The sequence below is a fragment of the Cetorhinus maximus genome, chromosome 24 (assembly GCF_964194155.1).
Source record: "Cetorhinus maximus chromosome 24, sCetMax3.hap1.1, whole genome shotgun sequence".
Lineage (NCBI taxonomy): Eukaryota > Metazoa > Chordata > Chondrichthyes > Lamniformes > Cetorhinidae > Cetorhinus > Cetorhinus maximus.
In genome coordinates, this window is record NC_135902.1 from 2626522 (window position 1) to 2638359 (window position 11838).

General features: G+C 47.8%; 1 non-coding gene across 1 annotated transcript; it reads left to right on the plus strand.

The window, feature by feature from the left end:
• The first annotated feature begins 264 nt into the window (after positions 1 to 264).
• trnag-ccc (transfer RNA glycine (anticodon CCC)) lies at positions 265 to 335 on the plus strand. Its single transcript has one exon. It is a non-coding gene; the product is annotated as a tRNA-Gly (tRNA).
• The last annotated feature ends 11503 nt before the right edge of the window (positions 336 to 11838 follow it).

The following is an 11838-nucleotide window of genomic DNA, read 5'->3' on the forward strand; positions in this document are numbered from 1 at the left end:
GGGTTGGGGGCCGGTGACGCTGTGAGGGGGGCGGGGTTGGGGGCCGGTGACGCTGTGAGGGGGGGGGGGGTTGGGGGCCGGTGACGCTGTGAGGGGGGCGGGGTTGGGGGCCGGTGACGCTGTGAGGGGGGGGTTGGGGGCCGGTGACGCTGTGAGGGGGGCGGGGTTGGGGGCCGGTGACGCTGTGAGGGGGGCGGGGTTGGGGGCCGGTGACGCGGGCGATCCGGGGCCGGTATCTGAGCCGCTGTGAGAGGCAGGGTCAGGGCGCCGCTGGTGTAGTGGTATCATGCAAGATTCCCATTCTTGCGACCCGGGTTCGATTCCCGGGCGGCGCAAACTTTTTATTCGGTTAAAAATTTCTGCGTTAATATTTGTTGTAAACACTTTAAAAAAAACTATTTTATTGTATATTTTAAATATATCGCGGATTTATATTTACAGTAAAACACCGGCTTTTAAAAAAAAAAACACCCCCCCCCGCGCGCCGATTCGCTGCAGAAACAGGGACTGAAGATCGAGGCGACTGAGCCCGGCCCCCGGAGCCCGGAGCCGAACCGGGTCGGCAGCCGCGGAAAGGCCGCCGGAGCCCGGGCAGCGGAGCCCAGCTCGGCCCCGGGGGCTGAGCAGAGGGAACCCGGGCAAACTGCAGGCAACAGGCCGGAGAGCACCTCCTGTGCGGGGAATAGAGGCTGTAAATACTCTCACTCTGTTACTCTGTATATTTGTTACTCTGTATCTGTTACTCTGTATCTCTGTTACTCTGTATGTGTTACTCTGTATATTTGTTACTCTGTATCTCTGTTACTCTGTATCTGTTACTCTGTATATTTGTTACTCTGTATCTGTTACTCTGTATATTTGTTATTCTGTATCTGTTACTCTGTATATTTGTTACTCTGTATCTGTTACTCTGTATCTCTGTTACTCTGTATCTGTTACTCTGTATATTTGTTACTCTGTATCTGTTACTCTGTGTCTTTGTTACTCTGTATCTGTTACTCTGTATCTCTGTTACTCTGTATCTGTTACTCTGTATATTTGTTACTCTATCTGTTACTCTGTATATTTGTTACTCTGTATCTCTGTTACTCTGTATCTGTTACTCTGTGTCTTTGTTACTCTGTATCTGTTACTCTGTGTCTTTGTTACTCTGTATCTGTTAGTCTGTGTCTTTGTTACTCTGTATCTGTTAGTCTGCAACAAGGTGACAATATAAACAGACACATTGTTCACTACATTCATCAGAAGCCTCGGATTTTACCTTTGAATTGCAAAGCACCAGGGTCTCTGCTCTGTCATTTTTCTGATGGACATTTATTCCAACAATTCATATATATAATATATATTTATATATATAATATACACATTTCTATATTCGCCAGATTATAGAGAGAGCATCTTTAACAAGAAGCATAGTGACACACGTTGGTGAAAGGAAATGGACAGAGAGACAGTAAATCAAAGATAATGCCTGATGACTTAAAAACGGTACAAGCAATAGGTTTTGATAGTTTTTTTAAAGGAGATGGAGCGAATTCCAAAGAGTACGATTGAGGTGGCTGAAGACTCCGCCGAAATTGATGGGTAAAAGGACAAAGGGAGGCACAGAAAGCCTGAGAGGAGTATTAAACACGTGCAGGGGGAAGAGGGTTGGAGATTGCAAAGATAGGTTGAGACTTTTAAAATACAGAATTAGTCTTGTTATTGAATTCACAAAATCACAGAATTGTTAGAGCACGGGAGGAGGCCATTTGGCCCATCGTGTCTGCACCAGCCCTCTGAATGAGCATTGCACCTAGTGCCATATTCACCCAGCTGCTCCCGGTAACCCTGCACATTCTTCCATTTCAGACAATAACCCAATTCACTTCTGAACACCTCAATTCACCCTGTTTCCTCCACACTCTCAGGCAGAGCGTTCCAGATCTTAAACGCTCGCTGTGTGGAAATGTTTTTCTCATGTCTTCGTTGCTCCTTTCACAAATTGCCTTAAATCTGTGTCCTCTTGTTCTCTATCATTTCACCAGTGGGAACTGTTTCTCCTGATCTACTCTGTCCAGACCCCTCATGATTTTGAACACCTCTTTCAAAATTCCTTTCCACTTTCTCTAAATAAAACAGTCCCAACTTCTCCAATCTTTCTACCTCACTGAAGTTCCTCATCCCTGGCACCATTCTCGTGAATCTTTTCTCATTGGGTGTACAAATCTTTAACTCTGCTTAATTTCCTACAGCATCCTGCTGTCTAGAGCTAGACTGCTCTCCTTGGCCATAACTTGACCAATGAAGTGACACTTCCGGGACATGATATCTGTATTTTATGGACAAGTTCTGGTTGACCAGGTTTTTCGGTTGGTTGTAACTCTACCCAATGAACCCGTTGAACACTTAACTGGAATAATTAGTGTTCATAGAAAATGCTGGAAAAGCTCAGCAGCTCTGGCAGCATCTATGAAGAGAGAAACAGAGTTAACATTTCAAGTCCAATATGACTTCTTCAGAGCTCTGTTTCTCTCTCCACAGATGCTGCCAGACCTGCTGAGTTTTCCCAGGGTCTGAATTTTTCAGGTGGTGGGCGGGCTCAGCGGGAGTGGGCAGGGGCGGTCGTGGAGCTGATTGCCGCCCACGATCGGCTCCGTGCGCCAGCGTAAGACATGACCAGTAGCGCTCAGCACTATCTATGCGGGCGGGGGGAGGAGTGAGAGTCGGGGCCAGCGTCCTTTCGCACATACGTGTGAAAGAGCGCAGAAATCTCCCTGAGGGGGCGGAGCTGCCTCAGGGAGATGGAAGGGCTTGTGAAATTATGAAATGAAAGGTTTAAAAATTTATTTAAACATGTCCCCTCTGTGTCACATGAGATGGAGCATGTTTTTATATGTATGAATTTAAAAAAATTTATTTAATAAAAGCTTTAGGAAACTTTACCCGCTCACAAAGGTTGGACAGGTAGCATTCGCAATAACCTTAATTAGATCCATAATGGACTTGATACACTGTTTACATATCAGCGGACGCGCAGTCGACTCCGGCCTGCACCCGCTGAATGAAACATCGCAACTCAACGTGATGATGTCGGGACACACGCCTGATGTCATCGCGCATCATTTTACACGTGGTGTTGGTCCCGCCCCCACACGCCGACTGAAAAATTCTGCCCCAGCATTTCCTGTTTTCATTTCAGATTTCCAGCATCCCCAGTATTTTGCTTTTAATTAATGTTCATCTTTGTTGCTAACCGAATAAATGAGAAATGACAAAATTAACACTCTGGTTTCTAAAAAAAATGAAAATGTCTATTATAGTTTTGTACCGAGATCCTGGGCACATCAATATCTGAATATCACCTAAACAGAGTAAGTTGGTTAAAAATAATTATATTTTAAAGGGTTAAGTGAATTCTCAATTACCTTTTCTCAACCTTTGTTATGTATAAGTACATAATCCCAGAGTCCGGTGTTACAAAATTTTGTCCAAGCAAAAATATCGGAGGACTCCCATAAAAACAAAAAACTGCGGATGCTGGAAATCCAAAACAAAAAATAAAAAATACCTGGAAAAACTCAGCAGGTCTGGCAGCATCGGCGGAGAAGAACACAGTTAACGTTTCGAGTCCTCATGACCCTTCAACAGAACTGAAGGGTCATGAGGACTCGAAACGTCAACTGTGTTCTTCTCCGCCGATGCTGCCAGACCTGCTGAGTTTTTCCAGGTATTTTTTATTTTTTGTTTCGGAGGACTCTCAGTTTGCTGCACTGAAACGGTGCTTTATGTCACGATCCCAGCTGATGTTAATACTGGGCAAGTCAGATCCCAGAGTGAAACCTGGATTGATAGATCTTACCCATTTTTTTTTAAAACTGTGGAGGTAAAGTTACTGAACAAATTCACAGGAGTCTGCTGATGAACTTTTAACACAAAGAATAAATTATTTATTGAACAAGAAAAAATGAACTGTATTGCACCATACAAAGCGGTTTGAAAGGTCTCAATACAAACACAAGAAGATGCTTCAAATTCACACTATTCCTTTTCCCCCTTAATATCTTTACAGACACATATACCAGTGAAGAGCTACCACGAGCTTGACACAAAGGCTTCTTGTTTGGAACTGGCACAGCTGCAAACAATTTTCTTCCGGAGAGTTCCTGAGCAATTACTTGATGCGTCTCACCCAACTCGTATCTCTCCCCAAGACATCCAAAAACCACACGCTTCAACTATAGAGCAAACAAAACGAGTTCCCTAACTCAGACTTCCAGTAGCACCTCTGCTGAGTTCTATAACTATGCAGATATCTATTGTCTCAACAGCCTCACAGTTTTTCTTCTCAGAGAGTTTAAAATTTCTGTCCTCTCTCTCTGACGCACACTGAACTCTTCTTTTTTTCTGTCTTTTTTCTGGGTCTGTGTCACTTGACCACTGTCGCTAGGCAACAGTAAAGTTTTTTTCCCCATAATCACTAAACTTTTAACACCTTTTAACCCATCTCTTTAACTTTTTGTAAAACCTCTGTAAAAATGTATATATACAAACAAACAAACAAACCCAAAAACCTGACTGTTTAGTCAGGGGCCTATTCAGACTCCAAGGGCAGAATTTTCCTGTTGGTGTGTGGAGGCGGGTCCCGCATTTACACGTGTAGAATGATGCGTGGTGAGGTCGGGCGAGCGTCCCAACGTCACCGCGCGCCATCGCGATATTTCATTGGGTGAGCGTGTGATGCTGTCCGATACGCGCCTGCCATTAAATAATGGGCCACTTAAGGCCCTTGTCACTCCAACCAACACTGATTTTTCGGCGCACGTGCGATCTTCGGGTTGGTGCACGGGTGCAACAGGCAAGCGGGGAGGAGACATTTGTATAAACCTCATCCACGGGCGGGATAAGAGGGCTCAGTGGGGTTGCGAGTGCGCTCTGTCAAATATTGATGTTTCAAAGTTACTGACACTTGCCTGTGTGATCTGCAATACTTCAAAACGCATCCCAGCTGCTTGGTCTGGACTCACAACCTTCAGGTCAGCACCCAACAGTGAGGAATCTTTTCCGGGCCTGCAGGTTTCAGGAAGCCTTCCCTTAGCCTGGGAATGGGAGCTGAACTGCCCACTGGAGGCAGCTCCTCTGAGGGGGAAGGGAGGGCTAGAAGGGGGAGGAGGCCAGGAGTGTACATTCAGCCTCCAGGGGAGCCACCTTTGGGAGGACAGGCGCAGGCACAAGGGGTGCAGGGCCAAGAGGTTGTCCAAGGTGGAAGGGGCCGCAGAAGACGCCACTATCCTGCTGCCAGGGTTTACAGGCGGCGAAGCAGCTACCTCAATATGACTGAGGTGCAATGCCGAAGGAGGCTCCATCTCTCAAGGGAGACAGTCACCTATATCTGTCAGATGATTGGCCCTGAGATCTCCACTAACTGTGTGGGTGGACACCCCATGCCAGTGTCTCTAAAGGTCACAGCTGCCCTCCACTTCTATACCTCTGGCTCCTTCCAGGGCTCGGTGGGTGATCTTTACAGTGTCTCCCAATCAGCTGTCCACACTTGTGTTAAGCAGGTTACAGACGCTCTGTTCAGACGGGCATTGACTTTCATCCTCTACTGTTGGGACTAGGCAAGTCAGACACAGTGAGCCAGAGGCTTTGCGGCCATTGCTGGCTTCCCCCGTGTCCAGGGTGCTATAGACTGTACACATGTGGCCATCAAGGCGCTAGCGGGTGAGCCCGGTGCCTTCGTCAACAGGAAGGGCTTCCACTCCATGAACGTGCAGATAGTGTGTGATCACAGGATGATGATTCTACAAGTCTGTGCAAGGTACCCAGGCAGCTCCCACGACACCTACATCCTCAGACATTCCCAGGTGTCGGGGCTCTTCAGTGCTCCAGCCCGGCTGGATGGATGGCTGCTGGGTGACAAGGGCTATCCCCTCAGAAGGTGGCTTATGACGCCTCTCCGCCATCCAAGAATAGAAGCTGAGCAGCGGTACAATAGGAGCCAGGGCACCACAAGGGCTGTGGTGGAGAGAGCCACCGGTCCTCTCAAGATGCGCTTCCGATGCCTGGACCGTTCAGGGGGCGCACTCCAGTACCCCCCAGATCGTGTCTCTCTGATAGTGGTAGTCTGCTGCACTCTCCACAATCTTGTGCTGGAAAGGGGGGACACAGTGGACGATGAAGATGTAGACGCAGTGTCTGCGGCTGCACACGATGAGTCCAGCAGTGAGTCCGAGGGTCAGCACGCACAGGGAAATGCTGAGGGGGTAGACGCTGACCCGGGCATACTCCAGGGAGGCAGGAACATACGGAGGCTTTAATCCAACGAACTTTCAGCCAGCACAACACAGATGGACCTCCGGGACAAGCCTGGGCTGCAGGCTCCATATTCGAGACCTAAGTACAAAATCTGCCTGGTCAGGAACATTAACTAAGGGCCTTGTTAATAAAGCTGAACATCCCACAAGACACTCATTACATTATTGGAAACCATCCACCTGCAGAACAAAAGAGACACCCTCAGAAATGGTGACATGTCTCAATTTAATATCACAGGCAAAGAAACTTAATGAAACAAAATGACAAAGGTGTTAAAAATCAAACCAACTCATAAAGACCTCATTGTGGGTCAACACAAAAGCACCAGTGAGAAACCCGTGGTGTGCCTAAGGTGCCTTATGTTTACGTTTCCGGGTGCTACGTCTTGGTGCTGCCCCCTCGCTGGGAGTGGTATCTGAGCCAGCCTGCTGACTCTGCTGTCCTGTTGGCCTCGATGACCTTGGCGGCCGTCCTCTGGCCCGTGGAGCCTGTGCTGGACCCGCCTGGGAGGGAGCTGCCAGTTCTACAGCTGGCATTTTCTTGCAGCTGCTGCGTCGCGGATGACTCCAGAGGCTCATCATCAGGCACCGACTGAGCATGTGCCTGGTCCCCTGCAGTCCTCCGACTGCTGGCGCCATGGGCACTCTCTGTCTCTGTCAGCTCCTCCAGCAAGTGTGAAGTGCCCTCACCGCTGTGCCCCAGGACACTAGTCGATGTTCTAATTCCCACCGAGGTGCTAGTATCTGCGCTGGTGCCTGCCTGGCAGAGATGGTGTGACGCTGGTGAGACTTCAGGGCCCTCAGGTGTGAGAGGGGCCTCTGCTGCTCCTCCTCCCGGCCCTGCTCCGCTGATGCTGAAAGGAAGAACAAGGACATTGGATCAGTTAACGTGGAGACAATGTCAATGTGTATCCCTGTCCCCCGGATCATTATGCGCTTATCCTTCCATAAGTAATGGTCAAGCCATGTTGCAAACTTCAATCACTGAACATTCAGCACTGCCATGGCTGTTGGGAGAACAATGGTGACCTCACTGCTGGGCAAACATACCTGCCCGTGGCACCCCAGCCTCACCAACACCAGTGGACCTGGGCACATGGCACCTCTCCAGATCTAGGGCCTCCTGCTCGAAGTGGCTGAGAATCGCTAACTGGGCCGGCCCTCCGCCAGTCCTCACCCGCTCGGGGGCATTATGAGTATTCTTATCCTGAAAAGGAGAGAAGAGCATTGATTAGTGCTACTTGTACCTGGACTCACTTCGTGGACGGCCCACCCCAACCAGAGTGGGACATTGCAGGGCTCCAGAGCCTCCTCACCCCGCTGCTGCCGAACACTCACACAAAGATACTAGGCCTGCCCCACCCCCCATCCCCTTGGCCACATGCTGCCTACATCACATTAGGCACCACACGGTCTAACCTTCCATAACAAGGAGGCGTAAGCATGTGGAGCACAGAGGGCAGCAGATCGATTGGTGCCAACGCCACCTTGAAGCTCCCCTCCCAGCATCTCATCACCCTGACTGTGACATGTCCTGGAGTTCCAGCCCTGTGCCCAGGTGCAGCTCCTCCAGGTTGCCCCAAAAACAGTCATGTGGGTCTCAGTGTACCACATGCTGCGGGGGCAGAACCCATCTCATCACCACCCTCTCAGGGTGACCTTGGCATGGGCAATATCTGCTGGCCCACCCAGCGAAGGACACAGGCCGTCAATGATTCAATGCAGTCCCTACACTCAGACTTGGGGGTGGGGGGAGGTGGACAGGGGGGGAAAGGCGACCTGCTGGGTTAAGTGACCAACACCAACATTGTCCTCACCCTTCCTTAGCGCAACAAATTGTTGAAGCACTTACGACACTGGATCCAGGTGCATCGCACCACATCGCGGGAGCTCAGCACCTCCCCCACCTCCTCCCAGGCAGGTTTGGTCATGTGTGGGGGGCCTCCTCCTCCCATCCTGGGGAACCAGCATCTCCCACTGTGCTGTCACCCCCTCGAGGAGGGCAACAAGGCCGTCATCAGAAAAACGAGGGGCGCACTGGCCCCCTGCCTTACCCTCCGGCCTGGCCTGCTCACCAGCAGCTCTGGGGGGACCTTCCACTGGGTGACGCACAGCCTTTGAGTGGCTGCAGCAGCTTTTTAAACAGGCCCCTGGGTCACCATTGGACCCGGTGGTCATTGCAGACCCACCTCCGCCCGCCCACTCCCGCTGACCTCGGGGGCCGCGATTCACGCTGGACGGGCCTTCATTGGCCCACATAAAATGGTGGCGCGGACCAGATCGAGGGTGGTGATCGGGTCTGTGCCCGCACCCGCCCACTCCCACTCCACCCCCCCGCCAACCAGAATATTCTGCCCCAAGACTCACAACCTAAATAAAACTGAAACCATTTTACCTTTCTTAACACACAGATATTGAACTTAAAAAAATATGCATTGTTCATCGCATTTATTAAGATAAATACAGTTTCTAAAACAAAAATAAGATTAACACTCTCATTTCTAGAAAATGAAGATGCCCCTCAGTTTTGTAGCGGGACTCTGGTATAAAACAGCAAGAAAAAAATTTTCAGGCTCATCAGTATCTTCACAGAAGGAGCAAAAGGACTGAATACCATTTTTATACTAAAATTCAATAGAGAATTCAGGATAAGTTTCCTTATCCAGAGAATAGTTGGAATGTGGAACTTGCTACTAGATGGAATGGTTGAGGTGCCTAGAATACAGACATTTAAGGGGAAGCTAGATAAGCATATGAAGGAGAAAGAAATAAGAACATAAGAACATAAGAAATAGGAACAGGAGTTGATTATTCGGCCCCTCGAGCCTGCTCCGCCATTCAATAAGATCATGCCTGGTCTTCTTGTGTTTCGATTTCCAAATTCCCATCTAACCCCGATAACTTTGGATTCCCTTGCCTAACAAGAATCTATTTACCTCTGCCTTAAAAAATATTCAGTGGCCCCGCCTCCACCACCTTCTGAGGCACAGTTCCAAAGTTGCACAACCCTCAGAGAGAAAAAAATTCTCCTCATCTCTGTCCTAAAAGGGTGACCCCTAATTTTAAAACAGTGCCCCCTCTAGTTCTGAACTTGCCCACAAGAGGAAACATCTTTTCGATTGCCACTTTGTCAAGACCATTCAGGACCTTGTATACTTCAATCAAGTCACCCCTCGCTCTTCTAAACTCCAGTGTAAATAAGCCCAGTCTGTCCAACCTTTCCTCATAAGACAACTCACCCATTCCAGGTATCAATCCAGAAAACCCCCTCTGATCCTCCAGTGCATTTACATCCTTCCTTAAATAAGGAGACCAAAACTGCACACAGTATTCGAGGTGCGGTCTCAACAATGTCCTGTATAGCTGAAGAATAACATCCTTACTTTTATGTTCAATCCTTCTCGTAATAAAGGATAGCATTCCTTTAGCCTTCTTAATTACTTGCTGTACCTGCATACTAACTTTTTGTGATTCATATGCTAGATCACCTAGATCCCTCTGCACCTCAGAATTAAGCAGCCATCCTCCATTTAATTAATACTCTGCTTTTTTGTTCTTCCGCCATAGTGAACAACTTCACATTTTCCCACATTAAACTCCATTTGCCAGATCTTTGCCCAATCACTCAACCTATCTATATCCATCTGCAACCTCCTCATGTCCTCTTCACAACATACTTTCCTACTTATCTTTGTGTCATTTGCAAATTTAGCAACCATGTCTTCACTCCACTCTTCTAAGCCATTAATGTTAATCATAAAAAGTTGAGGCCCCAGTACAGACCCCTGTGGGACTCCACTCATCACATCCTGCCAATCAGTAAAAGACCCATTTATGCATACTCTCTGCTTTCTGCCAGCCAGCCAATCTTCTATCCATGCTAATATGTTACCCACTGCACCATGCGCTTTTATTTTCTGTAATAATCTTTGTTGTGGCACCTTATGAAATGCCTTCTGGAAATCCAAGTACAGTATGCCTAAAGGCTCTACAAAGTCAGATATATTTGATGGGGTTATATAGTGTGTGTATATATATAAAATATATATATAAACAAATGCAATAGGTTGGGAGGAGGCAGTAGTGATTATAAACACCAGAATAGGCCTATTAAGCTGAATTGCCTGAATTTGTGTTGTAAATACTTTGTAACTTTGTAATATGCTGTATTTTAAAGGGATAAATGTGTACCTGAAAATCCCTTATTAAAACAAAGATTATTTCTGAGTTGGCCCTGGTTGTGCTAACAATTATCTGATTGGTAGAAGGATTAGAGGGGAGTTGAGGAGAAATAGTGGAGGCGAGAGTGGGGGCAGAGGGGGCAGAGGCCCTTAAGGCATAAAAGCTGGAATCAGATGAGGAAAAAACTGGAATCAGATGTAACGGTATTACAGTTGAATAAAGGCAACTACAGAGGCATGAGGGAGGAGCTGGCCAGAATTGACTGGGAGATGAGCCTAGCAGGAAAGACAGTGGAACAGCAATGGCAGGAGTTTCTGGGAGTAATTTGGGAGACACAGCAAAAATTCATCCCTAGGAAGAAGAAGCATACCAAAGGGAGGATGAGGCAACCATGGCTGACAAGGGAAGTCAGGGACAGCATAAAAGCGAAAGAGAAAGCATACAATGCGGCGAAGAGCAGTGGGAAACCAGGAGATTGGGAAGCCTCCAAAGACCAACAGAGGACAACTAAAAAAGAAATAAGGAGGGAGAAGAGTAAATATGAGGGTAAACTAGCCAGTAATATAAAAGAAGATTGCAAGAGTTTTTTCAGATGTATAAAGAGAGGCAAAAGTGGAATTGGGCCACTGGAAAATGATGCTGGAGAAGTAGTAGTGGGAAACAAAGAAATGGCGGAGGAACTGAATAGGTACTTTGCATCAGTCTTCACGGTGGAAGACACGAGTAACATCCCCAAAATTCAAGAGAGTCGGGGGGCAGAGGTGAGTATGGTGGCCATTACCAAGGAGAAGGTGCTAGGAAAACTGAAACGTCTGAAGGTGGATAAATCACTTGGGCCAGATGGATTACAACCCAGAGTTCTGAAGGAGATAGCTGAAGAGATAGTGGAGGCATTAGTGGTGATCTTTCAGGAATCATTGGAGTCAGGGAGGGTCCCAGAGGACTGGAAAATCGCTAATGTAACCCCCCTGTTTAAGAAGGGAGTGAGGCAAAAAATGGGAAATTACAGGCCGATTAGCCTGACCTCGGTCATTGGTAAGATTTTAGAGTCCATTATTAAGGATGAGATTTCAGAATACTTGGAAGTGCATGGTAAAATAGGGCAAAGTCAGCATGGTTTAATCAAGGGGAGGTCATGCCTGACAAATCTGTTAGAATTCTTTGAGGAGGTAACGAGTAGGTTAGACAAAGGAGAGCCAATGGACGTTATCTACTTGGACTTCCAGAAGACCTTTGACAAGGTGCCGCACAGGAGGCTGCTCAGTAAGATAAGAGCCCATGGTGTTAGAGGCAAGGTACTAGCATGGATTTAAGATTGGCTGTCTGGCGGGAGGCAGAGAGTGGGGATAAGGGGGTCCTT